The sequence below is a fragment of the Neomonachus schauinslandi genome, chromosome 3 (genome assembly GCF_002201575.2).
Source record: "Neomonachus schauinslandi chromosome 3, ASM220157v2, whole genome shotgun sequence".
Classification (NCBI taxonomy): domain Eukaryota; kingdom Metazoa; phylum Chordata; class Mammalia; order Carnivora; family Phocidae; genus Neomonachus; species Neomonachus schauinslandi.
The window spans coordinates 7,819,263-7,833,314 of record NC_058405.1 but is presented as its reverse complement, the minus strand read 5'-3'; the positions used below and the strand labels follow the sequence as shown (position 1 = coordinate 7,833,314).

General features: G+C 38.2%; 1 pseudogene; it reads right to left on the bottom strand.

Annotated features, from left to right (window-relative positions):
* Positions 1–329: 329 nt before the first annotated feature.
* Positions 330–911, bottom strand: LOC110585883 (annotated as a pseudogene).
* Positions 912–14,052: the final 13,141 nt, after the last annotated feature.

Here is a 14,052-nt window from a genome sequence, read left to right as displayed (position 1 = left end):
GGAAGGGAATGGTAGGGTTCTGAGTCCTTTGGGCAGTCAGAAAGGGAAAGGAAACAAAACAATCACTGGATGTGACGGAGATCGACAATTAAGAAGTCTAAAGCAGAGTCGGAAATGTGGTAAGAGAAAGGGAAGAGAGGAGAGTTACGAGAGGCCACCTCCCCCATTAATCCTCCTGGTAAGAGGGGCTGGAGGAAAGCCTCAAACATTTGGAAGTGCAGGTCCTGAAGAAAGGAGGTGGTGGCTGAGCCTGAAGGAGGAGTGGGTCAAGGAAGGGGGGCCACCTCTCTCTTTGTAGAACGGGACCCCCCGCCTCAGGGGCAGCAGCTTCACAGACCCCAGACACTTTCATCACTGTAGGTGATGTATAGAAAGAAGTCTTCATGGTGTCTCTGGTATAGTTGGCCCACTGTGGCACTGGTAGGTGGAATGACATTGTTGACAAAGGAAACAAGACAGCCTTAGCTCAGAGATGAATTTGCTCCCAGATCAAGAAGTAGAACTGACCAACTGTAGGGGCACCTGGGTGGCTCAGTTGGTTAAGCAATCAACTCATGATTTCAGCTCAGCTCATGATCTCAGGGTCATGAGATCGAGCCCTGCATTGGGCTCTACGCTCAGCAGGGAGTCTGCTTGAGATTCTTTCTCCCCCTGTCTCTGCTCCTCCCCCCCCCCCGCTTGCATGAGCTCTCTCTCTTTCTCAAATAAATAAATCTTTAAAAAAAAATAAGTGGAACTGACCAACTGTGAGATGAGAAGACATCAGATATTTCTTTACCTCCAGGTCTCCTATCTGAGCTTTGGGAGCCTTTTCTACTATCATCAGAATCCAGTCCAGGTATTTCTTTCAGATCTTCTCACCCTCAGAGCAGCATGTACGTATAAAGCTCCTCTTTATACATGAACTTCATCCTCCCAAGAACTGGGCTGGACCAGGCTGAGCTGAGGGAACCTGGGGGGTGGGGTGGGAGTGGAGGGGGCCAAGGCAATACGTTTCTAAGTTCACTGCAGATTACTCCTCATAATGCGCCAAAAGAAAATTCTTCTATGTTAAAAAAAAAATGTGTAGCAAGGTATGATTGAGAGACACCCTTTTGAGTACAGTCCCAAAAGACAGAGTTATTGATGTAAAAGCTCAACATTATTTACAATAGGCAATATATGGTAGCAACACAAGCATCCATCCATAGATGAATGGATAAAGAGGATCTGAGATATATATTTATACATATTGGAATTTCATATGTGTATATGGAATATATATATATATATATATATATAATGGGATATATATATAATGGAATAATATAATATTATGGAATTTGTATTTTCCATATTCCAAATTATTCCATATACATATATATATCCCATTATATATATATAATGAAATATTACTCAGCCATAAAAAGAATGGAATCTTGCCATTTACAACAACACAGATGGACCTAAAAGGTATAATGCTAAGTGAAATAAGTCTGTCAGAGAAAGACAAACACCATATGACTTCACACCTATATGGGATTTATGAAACGAAGCAAACAAACAAATAAAAGGGAAAAGAAAGAGACAAACAAAAAACCAGACTTCTAAATACAGAAAACAAACTGGTGGTTGCCAGAGGGGAGGTGGGTGGGGGGAGGTGAGTGAAATAGATAAAGAGGATCAAGAGTAGAAAAAAACAAAACAAAACAAATAACATCAAAAACAGTATCTTTAGCATTTTATTTTTATTTGGAAAATTATTTCCATTGGATTGCTCACTGTGATACTTTCTTAAACATGTAAATAAATAATTTATATTTTTATTTATTTTTATCCCTTTTCCATTTATAAGAAGTAATGTCTCTTGTCTATCTGTACGCATGTGTGTTTGCATGTGTGTGCGTGAGGAGGTGTCTGTGGGTGTTTTGGAAACAGAGGTCACAGAACCAACTGGATTTTGGTTTCTTAAACTCAATATCTATTAAAATTCTCCAAAAAAATAAAGTTCTCAATGATATCAATAGTTCCTTGGACACTACATTTTAATCATTCTTACATGCTTGAAAACATTATTTGTGATAATTATGAGATCTTATAGTTCTTCTGAAAAAAATAAGAAACCTGACAAAATTATTTTATTACTATTTTTATTACCACAAATTAAAACCTGTCAACATGTATGGGTTTTTTTGCATTTTCCCACCCAAGTCTATATATAATTTTATATTCTGAATTCTATTTTAATATTTCAGTAGGTCTTTTTCAGAGCAGTTTTAGTTTCACAGCAAAATTAAGCAGAACGTACAGAGATTTCCTATATTTCCCCAGTCCTACTCGTGCATATCCTCCTCCATTATCAATATCCCCCAGAATTTTAAAATTTAAGGGGTGCCTGTGTGGCTCAGTCAGTTAAGCGTCTGACTCTTGATTTCATCTCAGGTCATGATCTCAGGGACATGAGATCAAGCCCCGGATCCCTTTGCCTCTCCCCCACCCAAAAAATGAAAATAAAAAATAAATTAAATTTAATGTTCTATCATAAATATTCAAACACCTTTCTGTTATATTTTAATTATTTTAATTCAAGTGTGCTCTTATGCTAACTTTTGCACCATAAACTATTAAATCAATCCCTTATTTTTATATAAGGATTCTGCTATTATAAATAATAGTAAATAATCATTTTCACATTTAATAACCTATTATTAAATTCCTTCCTAAGAATAAACTCTTACGAGTTTATATAAGATTCAGTCTGTGGTGAACATCTATTTGGCCCCATTATGTATGCAATTTTAGCAGAAGGATTCTATGGCTATACACACATGTAGCATTTTCTTTATATAGCCATAAGTTAATTTTAATTTTGGCTAATTCAGTAGATAATGTGGTCTTTTTAAGTGCATTTCAATTTTTGTATCTCTAATAACTCAGAGAAACTATTTTCCAAATGTTACCTTATTTTATTAAAAAAACAACAAAACAGCCTACACCTTCAGAGGGGTTTTAAAAGGTATTAAATTTTGTGTATATATAAATGAATCTGTTATACTCTTAAATAATCTTATTTGTACAAGATGTGGGTTTAAATATCAGATAAAAGCCAATGTAGAAACTGGAGGGAAGATAAAAGAACCAAAAATGCACTACACAATTAGCTGTGGTCTATTGAAGAGAGAAGGCAACTGAGATCTCAGTAAGATTCGTATTTACTAAAAGATTCAATGAAGTGTCTAAAATATTCATAATTAATTCAATTTAGCATACCATTTCCTTGACTTTTCCTTCATATTTGCCTGCTCTCCAGAACCTCTGGGTCACTCTATGTTTATTCTATCACTGTGAATGTTCTGCTTTACCCAGGTGGCTTTTCATTGGATGGCCCTGGAATTAACACAAAAATGGTGCCATCAAGATTAAGGACAAAAAATGGGGAGCCTTATCTTGAACTATGTAAGAAATGCTTCAGACCGTCAATCACACACACACACACACACACACACACACACACACACAACAGCTACACAACAGTACAATTTCTCGAAGCAATATTTATGAATTATGCAGTGATAATTATAGTGGTAGTTGAGAAAAAAAAAAAAGAGTATAGCACCAGTCATAAAAGTGACGAGAGTAACATCAGAAGAATGTCGATAATTCTTAATAATTTCAGAAAAGAAAACTATTGAATTTATTTATTAGTATATGTTATAAAGCTGAAGGAGATTTTAAAGCATTTTAGGGAACGTTGGTTTTCTGCTTAAAAGAATATTTATTCTAGAAGTTTGTTTAATTATCCAGATTTTACATGACAAGAAATAACCAACTTACATTTTAATTGTCAAAATATGTTTTTCTTGACTTTTAACAATAAAAAGTATTGACATGGATTTTAATTGCCAGTGTGCTATGAAAGTATCAAGAAAAGCTAAAACCAACGGCTGGTTTTACGGACCCTCTGACAACAGGACTCAACACACCAATTAGGAAAAAGCCAAACTAAAAATGATTCTCTTGAACCTGCTCTGAGGTTCATTAATTTTGGTGGAGTCAGGGAAGGAGAGAATTACGAGGCCCAGGGATTTGGGGGGTTAATGTATTCTTCCTACTATCCCGGGCTTTATACTCAGCCTCATTATCCAAAGTGATTCAGTTAATGTCAAGAGTTATGAAGGAGCAAGAGAGAACATTCATGGATGGGTGGTTTAATATGGGGCTATGTGCCTAGGTTATTCGTCAAACTTTTACATGGGTAAATATAAAGCATATGCATGAATAATGTCTAATACTTGCTGTATCACTTTATTCTAAACTATCAGTATGTTTGTTTATTCTCATAATTATATGTTTAAGCTTGATAGATTATAATGTAACTCTTGTTTTGGATGTTTAAAGAGACATCCAGGCTAACTGTTTCAAGTTTAGACCTAATTGGTGTGTCAAATTTTCCCTTTTTCAAAGAGCGCTGCCACCCACCTTGGGCATTACAGAATTATAGAGAAGCTATTTAAGACAAGACAAAGCACATCAAGGCAAGAAGAGATGGGGAAGAGAAGCAGATGGACCAAGGACAATTCCTTGGGGGAATGCACGTAGTTAAGAGGCAGAAAGCATAAATATAATGTAAGACACAAGAGTTAGAAGGTGCTATAGATAAGGGAAAGGAATAGGATTACTTCTTCCAGTGAAGACAGGGTAAAGGGCAACAAAATAGGGGCAGGGTGCTCTTTAAGAATCGGAAGGCTTATCTAAACAGCGAATGATGACAATATGCAGGAATACAAGGGCTCTTAGCACTGGGGCACAACTGACAGACCGACAAGGTCAGGGCCACAGAGTAAGGAATAGTGGTGTGTCGCAAGGTGAAGGTCAGAAAGATATAAGGAAATAAACATGTACAGATGGCTGTTCTACAGTCTCTATGGCTAAAGACCACCAGGAACAAGATTGAATGCAAAAATTTGGAGAAAATTCAAGTGGGCGTAAATTAAGTTGACCCACTCTGCTTATTATTCTTGGTCCTCTGCCCTGTTACAAATACTCATTGCAAACCCATCTTTCCAGAAGATAAATTAATTACGTGACTGTTTCATATTTGAACATACTGGGGAAAATAAAGATTATCTCTAAAAAGCTTTCCTAACGTACCGATATAGTATGAAATGAAAATCAGAAGAAAGTCAACATTTTTTTTTCTATTCCTTTGATGGAGAGGGGGGGAAAACAGAAGGCTTTGACAAAGAAATGCTTTTACTGTTCAAAGGGGACTTGTTTAGGAAACTGAACACATTAGCATCTGATGCTTGAGCTTTCCTTTCAAAGTGAAATTAAGCTGAGTAATAATAATTTCCTCCCCTCTGACTTCTTCAAATAAATACATTCAAACATAAAATCTTGCATTGTGGCATGAGGCTTACAGCTAGCTTCTTTTACCTTTAATGAGACCGGGGCAAACCAAGGGGTAAGAATGATATGTTAATGAGAGGAGGAAGCTGAGACAGTCCCAGGATGTAAAGAACTTTTATTCTTCGGGATTGTGTAGAGAGTTTCCTTTACCTGTTAACCTCCCTGCATTTCTGTAGCACATAAAAGAGCATATGGACCTCCAATTGTAAAGGCACTTTGACTTGGGTATTTATAGTGCTTTGCCAGGAATTTACATTTCATTGAGGTAGAGTCAGCCCTCAGGGACTGTCTCCTCTGTCTCTCAGAATGTAAGGCCAAAGACATGCTTTGATCAGCTCCTCTGGCTCTGACACCTAGGATCCCTGGCAGCCCCCTCATTCCTGATGCCTACAGACTTGTTTATTCCCCTCCTTTCATTGAGAAATTTACCGCCTAGACTTGAGTCTCCCTCTCCAACCCACATTCTGTTTGCTTTATTCCAACTACTCAAACTAGACATCTCATGTTATTCTTATATAAAACTAATGTTCACTTATATTTACTCATGTAGTTAAATAAAACAAAAAATTCACCATTGTCTTTTGTGTCAAATTTACATTCTGAAACCATTTCCCCTGTTTCTGAAATGTGTCTTTCACAAGTTTCCTTTAGTCAAAGTGGGTTGGTGATAGACACTTTTGGGTTTCAGATATCAAAACTTTTTAGATTTCGTTCCTGATTGGAATTTCGAAGTTTAAGTTGATGACTATTTTCTCACAGAACATTCAAACTATTATTTTACTGTTTCTCTGCGTTTGTGGATGCTGTCAATGAGTCAGCTGTCAGCCTTATTGTTCTTTGTAGGTGATCTGTCTTCTCTCTCCATGAGTGTTTTTAATTTATTTTCTTTTTCCTTGAGGTTCTTTCGTTTCAACGTGAAATATCTAAGTGTGGATTTCCTTTTACTTGTAGTTCCATGCTTCCTGGATCTGAAGTTTGTGGTCTTCCTCTCAGTAAAACTCTCAGATGCTATTTCTTTGCATAGTGCCTCTTTTTAAATTTGTTTCCCTTCTTTCCTTGTGGAAAGTTAATGAAGTATGTACTAGAATGTTCCTATTGTCTATATAATTTTTAGCGTTTGTCTCACAGTCCTGTATGTTTCTCTGTATTCTGATGGCTTCAGGGATCTCTTTCACTCTCTTATGTCTGATCTTGGGTTTCAATTTTTCAATTATAGTTGTCATTTAGAGGTATTCTTTTCATTATTTTCAAAACCTGTTGGTTTATGTATTAAGTGTTGCTCCAATTTTCATGACTGTCTTTCTCAGAAACATATCAAATATGCTTATTTTGTGTTCTGTGACTGGTAACTCCCTGACCAGAAGTCTGTGTGGGTGTGCCCTTCGCTCTGCGGTGGGTACCAGCTCTCACCCATGACACCACATCCGCTGCCTGGGCTGTGGGGGTGTTTGCTAATCTTCCGCTGTGAGCCCAGATCTTCCCACTGTGTCTGTGAAGATTCTTAGAGGCCTAGATTGAAGTTCGTTTGTTTGTTTTTCAAAAAGGAGTGCCTTTTACTCCTGAAAATGCCTGAGGGTACTAACAACATGAGCTCACTATAAATGAAGTGGTTTTCTTTGGATTTTTGGAATTTACAGGTGACATGAAGGTACACCTCAAAACCACATGATGAATGGATTTTCAGGGGGATTTTTTTTCCCTTCTAGCTAGAACTAACGTTTAGAATAATCAAGTGTGCATTTTACCTTCTTTCTTGATGGTGTATTTGTTCATTTTTTACCTGTAAATGTGAATATAATCTTTATGACCTCAGTTTCATGCGGCCAAATCCATCATCTTCCCCTCATCCTATTTATAGACACCTCTCCCACTCCCCCGAGCTAGAAAACTCATCCATCCTTGACCCCTATAACTTTCCCACATCCAATGACTGTGATATGGTTTGCATTTTAGTCCTTAGACATGGGGTTATATCTCAGTTTACCAAATGCAAACAAGTCCACAACACAGGGCTGATTTGCTTCTGGATGATCCAGTCCTGTATATATGCTTCTTCTACAAATCATATTATGAGCAAAAGGTTCTGAAATGAATAATGAAGTCCCATAAACCAGAAATTTTCAATGTCTACCACAGATCTCAGTGGTTTGTTCATGATGAAATGTAGTATTGTATCCTCTGCCAAAGATATAATATAAATATCTACTTATATGGTTCATTGAATGCATAAGTGCCCCATCATTTCTGAAACTTTTATTATTGCTATGGTACACTTGTCATTAGGATAAAAGTTATGTTGCAATCATGCAACCATGATGCTATTAATTTATCTCCTGTCCCTCATAGCTTCTGCCATCTCCAGCCATAAAACCAGTTAGGAATCTATTCTGGCACAAAACATACATTTACGAAACCCATGGTATTTTGTTTTTTGCTCATAAGCCATATATTTTCTATTCAGAGCATCTCCTGCATATCTCCATATTTACATTTCAATCTGAAAAAGAAATTCTGAAATATTAAAAATAATTTTGTTATTGTTCTTATACAATGAAGTAGTAACTGAACTTTTCCTTTACAATTAAAGTCACTATAATATCCCTGTTTTTAGGGTCAGATTCAGACATACTGCAAAATAATTTGTCTATATTAGTAATGAGCATTTTGGTTACTAGTAAGCTGTAGAGCCTGCCAGCCTTATTACTCTCAAGGTGGACCATCTCTGTCTATATTCTTTGAATCCTAAGTCATCCTAAGAGCACCTAGCTCTAAGAACATGGGCTTTAGGATCACATTGCCTGGATCTACCACCCATTAATTTTGCCCAGTTATTATCCATCACTTGTAAAATAGGACAGTACAGGAACTTATAAGTCATAAATTTTGACTGAGTCCAGGCACATAAGGTGCTTAGAAGTTGTCAAGAACTGAAAGCAATTCTCAGTAAATGACTAGCAGCAGGACTAGCAATCTCTTAATTCTCATGGACTCCAATACAGTTAGGCACTTAAAATTTCGGGTCTAAATAATTCCACAAGGTTCTAAATGTATGATTTTCCTCAGTATCCTTTTACTGCTCTCTAATACGTCTACACATAAGCTAAATATTGCTTGTGCAATATTGTCCTCTGCTGAACCCTGTACTATCTCATCTCTTGCCTCTCAGCTCACATCCATATCATCCTTTATTAGTTATCTATTGCTGTGGAACAAATGACCACAAAATTTGTGGCCCATCTTTATTATCTCACAATTTCAATAGGTCAGGGATCCAGATGCAGCTTAGCTGGATCCTCTGCCCCAGGCTCTTTCACAAGATTGCAAATAAGGTGTTGACCAAGACTGGAGTCTTATTTGAAAGCTCGCCTGGGGAAGGAGCCTCTGCTCAATGTCCAGCAACATATAACATTTGTTGCAATCATACATCTCATAGCCCGCTCAAAAATTCATTCTCGCTTCAACATTTCTTTATTGAGGGATGCATTCCCAAATGTCTACTGTGTTCTTGTGTAAGATGTTATGAAGTTATGATATCAGCTTGGCATGGAAAACTTCTTCCCAATTCTGGCCCCGGCTTCTGCCCTCCAGGTCGTACCCATTCCTTTAAGTCTGAGTCAAACTTCGTCTCCATGGAAAGTCTTTTCTCCATTTTCTAGACAATCATTATTATTCCTTTTTTTCACATCTCCTTTTACTTTTGGAACTACACATTTTGCCAGTTTGATGTTCTTGGATTTGTTCATATTTGTTCATGGAGAAAAAGGTATTAACCAAATAATAAGCAACTTGAGTGTACCCAAAAAATAAGCCATGCCTTATTCATATTTTGCACAACCCCTAACACAGCATTTAGAAATTTGATGCAAATAACAACAACAACAGTAACTATTACTATTATTATATTAAATGATTTTCTAACTGATTTTTATCAGGGAGATCTTGTAATTTAGTATTAGAAAAATAAGGCTAGGGGCGCCTAGGTGGCTCAGTCATTAAGCGTCTGCCTTCGGCTCAGGTCATGATCCCAGGGTCCTGGGATTGAACCCCGCATTGGGCTCCCCGCTCAGGGGAGAGCCTGCTTCTCCCACTCCCCCTGCTTGTGTTCCCTCTCTCGCTGTGTCTCTCTCTGCCAAATAAATAAATGAAATCTTAAAAAAAAAAAGAAAAGAAAAATAAGGCTATGTTCTGGTAGATGTTTGGAAAGCACTGATGGGGCTTTTTCTTTTTAATATCAAATTGTGTTTTCATTAATGCACATTTAAAACAAGTGCCATTTTTATTCTTTTTCTGAAAGAAACACTGCCAATTATGACTAATCATGGCAAGTACAAATTCATGGCTTGAGTTTACAAACAACACTGGAAAAATTTCTTCTAAAATTTTTTAAAGAAAGGTTTATTTAGCACTGTGTATGTACTACAAAATGGTGTGATACAGTTTTAGCAAATTTAACTATTTGGGTTTCTTAGTGACAATAATGAGTGGTCAAGAACAGCAAACAAAATCTCTACATAATCTCTATTCCTCTTCCTGGCCACCATCATTTTTTAATTTAATTTAATTTATTTATTAGACAGAGAGAGAGATATCACTAGCAGGGGTGTGGGGGGCAGGGCAGAGGGAGAGGGAGAAGCAGGCTCCCGGCTGAGCAGGGAGCCCGATGTGGGGCTCAATCCCAGGACCCTGTGATCATGACCCGAGCTGAAGGCAGACACCTAACTGGCTGAGCCACCCACGTGCCCTAAGGCCACCATCATTTTTAAAACATTCATATATACACATTATATATATTTTTTATATATTTCACATTTATATATGTGTATGTTTCTGTATCAAAACACATTTTAACAGACTGCACAGCTCATTTAAAGCTTCAACTGACAGTCATACATATGCAAGATTTCTAATATGTCTTGTTTGTTCACTTAAACGTCCTCACTGGGATTCCAGTTTTCTTTTTTTTTTTTTAAAGATTTTATTTATTTGAGAGAGAAAGACTGAGAGAGAGAGAGAGCATGAGAAGGGGGAGGGTCGGGAGGGTCAAAGGGAGAAGCAGACTCCCTGCGGAGCAGGGAGCCTGATGCGGGACTCGATCCAGGGACTCCAGGATCATGACCTGAGCCGAAGGCAGTCACTTAACCAACTGAGCCACCCAGGCGCCCCAGGATTCCAGTTTTCTATAATAGAAATGCAGAAGCCTTTCTTCAGTGTGATGTTAGATATTTAAACTCTGTTCACTCATGTTTTTCCACTAAGGTTTTCTTAATTTTTACCTTTGGATCTTCATTTTTGTATGCTTCACTTGTGTCCTTTAGGCTAGTCTCACGTAAGGCAGGTTGATATCTATATACATAACCATATGGCTGAAGATGATAAATGTGGTATAGGGTCAACATAGTAGAAAGAAACCACAGGTTCATAACATTAACTAGGACCTTCTATGGGAGGATACTAGTTATAAGGCTGGTACCAAAAGGTTTTGTTCAGATAACCTTTGTTTAAGTTGTGTTGCTGCCCAAAGGGATGGAAAATTTCTTTTCCTGTGGGATCTCTGGAATCTCCTGCCTCTATGTTTATGATTTCCATGCATCTCCCCAGCACTGTTTTCAGTGGAAGAACTGCTTGTGCATTTGTCCATCTTGGGTGCATCAACAAATCCCCAAAACTTCTTTGCTCTGCATCTATCCTGCTCCTCCACTCATGCGGCCGTGCTTTAGGTAAGGCTTAAATATTTTCCTGAAGGATATTGGTTTGTGCATTGCCAGAAGTCACCTTAGATTCTCTAGTAAGATGTAGGTATGGTCATGTCCTTCTTCTTCTAGATGATGGTCATGAACACACTGAAAAGCTTTAATTGTTTTCCAGTACCATTGGTTTCTGCCTTCTTTGGTGTTTAATCCCATAGCAAGGAAGACTTCCTTTCCTTCTGAACTCGTAAACCACATTTTATTATAATGCTGAGCCCAAGTAGCTTTGCTTCTTTAGGTTTTCCAACTGGAATTACATGAGATAAAGTTTAAGCATGGTGCATTTTCATGGTACCTCAACTTTCCTTGCAGATTTTAGGAAACCCAGTTTTGGGAAATGGCCTTTAAGGCTTGGCTGAGTGTTTTATCCTTCCTCTGCTGTTGGCAATTGGATTTTTATGTCCTCAGCTATTTAATATTTTGCAAAGAGAGCAGCATGACATGCAGCCTAATATTCATCATGCTGAGCTTCAGGCCAGGCATTCAGATAATAAGGCCCAAAGTCAGCTAGAAGGACAGAAGGACTTTAACACAGATGCCAGACAACATAAAGATGAGAACACAGGAAAGTGGATGTACCTTGAAAATACACTGTGCTTATCCTTTGTCTGGTGTCTTTTGTCTCAAGTCTTCTCCTCAAGAGTAATTCCAGCTGGAAAAGGACAGCCTTCATCAGTGCTTCCCACCCAGAGTTCCCATCCCATGTTCCCCACCACATGCCCTGTCCAGGCCCTGCCAGCCCAAAGCACAGCCACCCCAGGTAGGGACTTGTTAATAAGACATTTGGATACCGATTCTGATCACATGGTTCTTCAATATATAGGTGCATTTGGAACAGAGGATGAACGTGCACATCTCCTTATGCTCCCTTTTGAAACTGTTCTGGGCGCCTGGGTGGCTTAGTCGTTTAGCGTCTGTCTTTGGCTCAGGTCATGATCCCAGGATCCTGGGATCGAGCCCCACATCGGGCTCCTTGCTCATCAGGGAAGCCTACTTCTCCCTCTCCCACTCCCCCTGCTTGTGTTCCCTCTCTCGCTGTCTCTCTCTCTGTCAAAAAATAAATAAAAATATTTTTTTTAAAAAAGAAACTGTTCTAATGCTACAGTGAAGAGATATTTAAAATAAATAAACTGAAATTATTAGGAAATACTATTTTGAGTAGAGATACAGCATAATATATCATTTTAACTTGATCAATCTGGTTTCTGTGTTGAGAACAGACAGAAAAGAAGGTAAAAGCAGAGCAGGTCTATCAGTTGATAGCATCTGTGATAATATAGATGAGGGAAGATCAGGGCTTTGCCTAGGGTGGTAGTAGTAAAGACGGAAAGAGTGGTGGGATCTTAAATCTGAATATAATTTGGAGGCAGGACTAATAGGATTTGCTGCTGGACTGATTGAAAGGCAACAGTCTATGACAAAGCCAAACAAGATCTTTACTAGTGGTAGAAGCAGATTTTTCCTTAGTTCTTCCTTCCTCCCTCCCTCGTTCCTCCCTCCTTCCTTCCTTTTTCTTTCTTTCTTTCTTTCTTTCTTTCTCTTTCTTTCTTTCTTTCTTTCTTTCTTTCTTTCTTTTCTTTCTTTCTTTCTTTCTTTCTTTCTTTCTTTCTTTCTTTCTTTTCTTCCTTTCTTCCTTCCTTCCTTCCTTCCTTTCTTTCTTTCTTTCTTTCTTTCTTTCTTTCTTTCTTTCTTTCTTTCTTTCTTTCTTTCTTTCTTTCTTTCTCGGGGGTGTGCTTTTATACATGGTAAGCTGGAAACATCCACTAGACGTCTGAGTAGAAATGTTGACTAAGCAGTTGAATGTGACACTCCGGAATTCAGAGGAAGGGTTTAGGCTAGAGATGGAAATCTGAAGCTATGAGATTAGGTGATGTCATGAGGGGTTTGAGTGTGAATAGAAGACAGTTCTGGGGCTTACAAGCATTTGGAGGTCAGAGCACAAGAGGTGAGATCAGAAAAGCAGACTGAGAAACAAAGGCTAGAACGCCAGGTGTTTCCTGAAATCCAAAGGAAAAAAACTGTTTCAGAGCTAGATTACACCAAATGTTGATGTTCGAGTCACATGGTAACTGGGAATTAGTCTTCTTATTAATGGCTTTGCAAGCATGATGAGAATGAAATCATGATCGAGGAGGATTCAAGAGAAAATGTGAAGAGTTCAGTTGAAGAGATCAAGTCTGTCCAGACAACATTTTGTAGAGATTTGCCTTAATGGGGAGTTGGGGTAGGAGGAAGAGAAGTAGAGAAATGTGGGAACTGACTTTAAATATATTGAGAGGGTTTCCTCTTTTTAAAAATGTAAGAAAAGTGTTTGATAATCATAATGATCCAGTAGAAGTGCAGAAGATGCAGAAAATGGAGAAGTGCTATAGCAGTGCCTAGTGTGGCCAAGGTCTGTTGGGCAGGAGGAGAGGAAAACATATGAGTGCAGGGAGTTCACCTGTACTTACAGGAGACAGGGAAGAGTGTTGAGGATGTGGGGTCAATGTGTCTTATCTGAGAGCTTCTCAAGGCCTTCTCTCCTACCTACATTGGTTTTCTCAGGAAAATAGGAAGCAAGGTCAGCTGTGAGTGATGACTAGAAGGAAGATATTAGAGGTTTGAAGAGAGAGAAGTGAAAGGGAGTGTTAGGGATGTGGGAAGTGAATGGGCCAAGTAAATGGGAGATGAGCTCTGGGTAGGATGCAAAATAACACAAACTATAACACCGAACACTGATCAGAACCAAGGTGGGATATGAGCTCATCAAGAAAGAAGGTAAATGAAGGCATATGTGCAAGAGAAGGCAAGGGGAGAAAGAGCCATGGCAGAAGGGCAACAGATACCAAGAGACATGTAATTTGTATAAAAACAAGTGAATACTTAATCAGATACAAGAGCCAAAGGGTTGCCTGATATAGGGACAGTGATTTTAAAA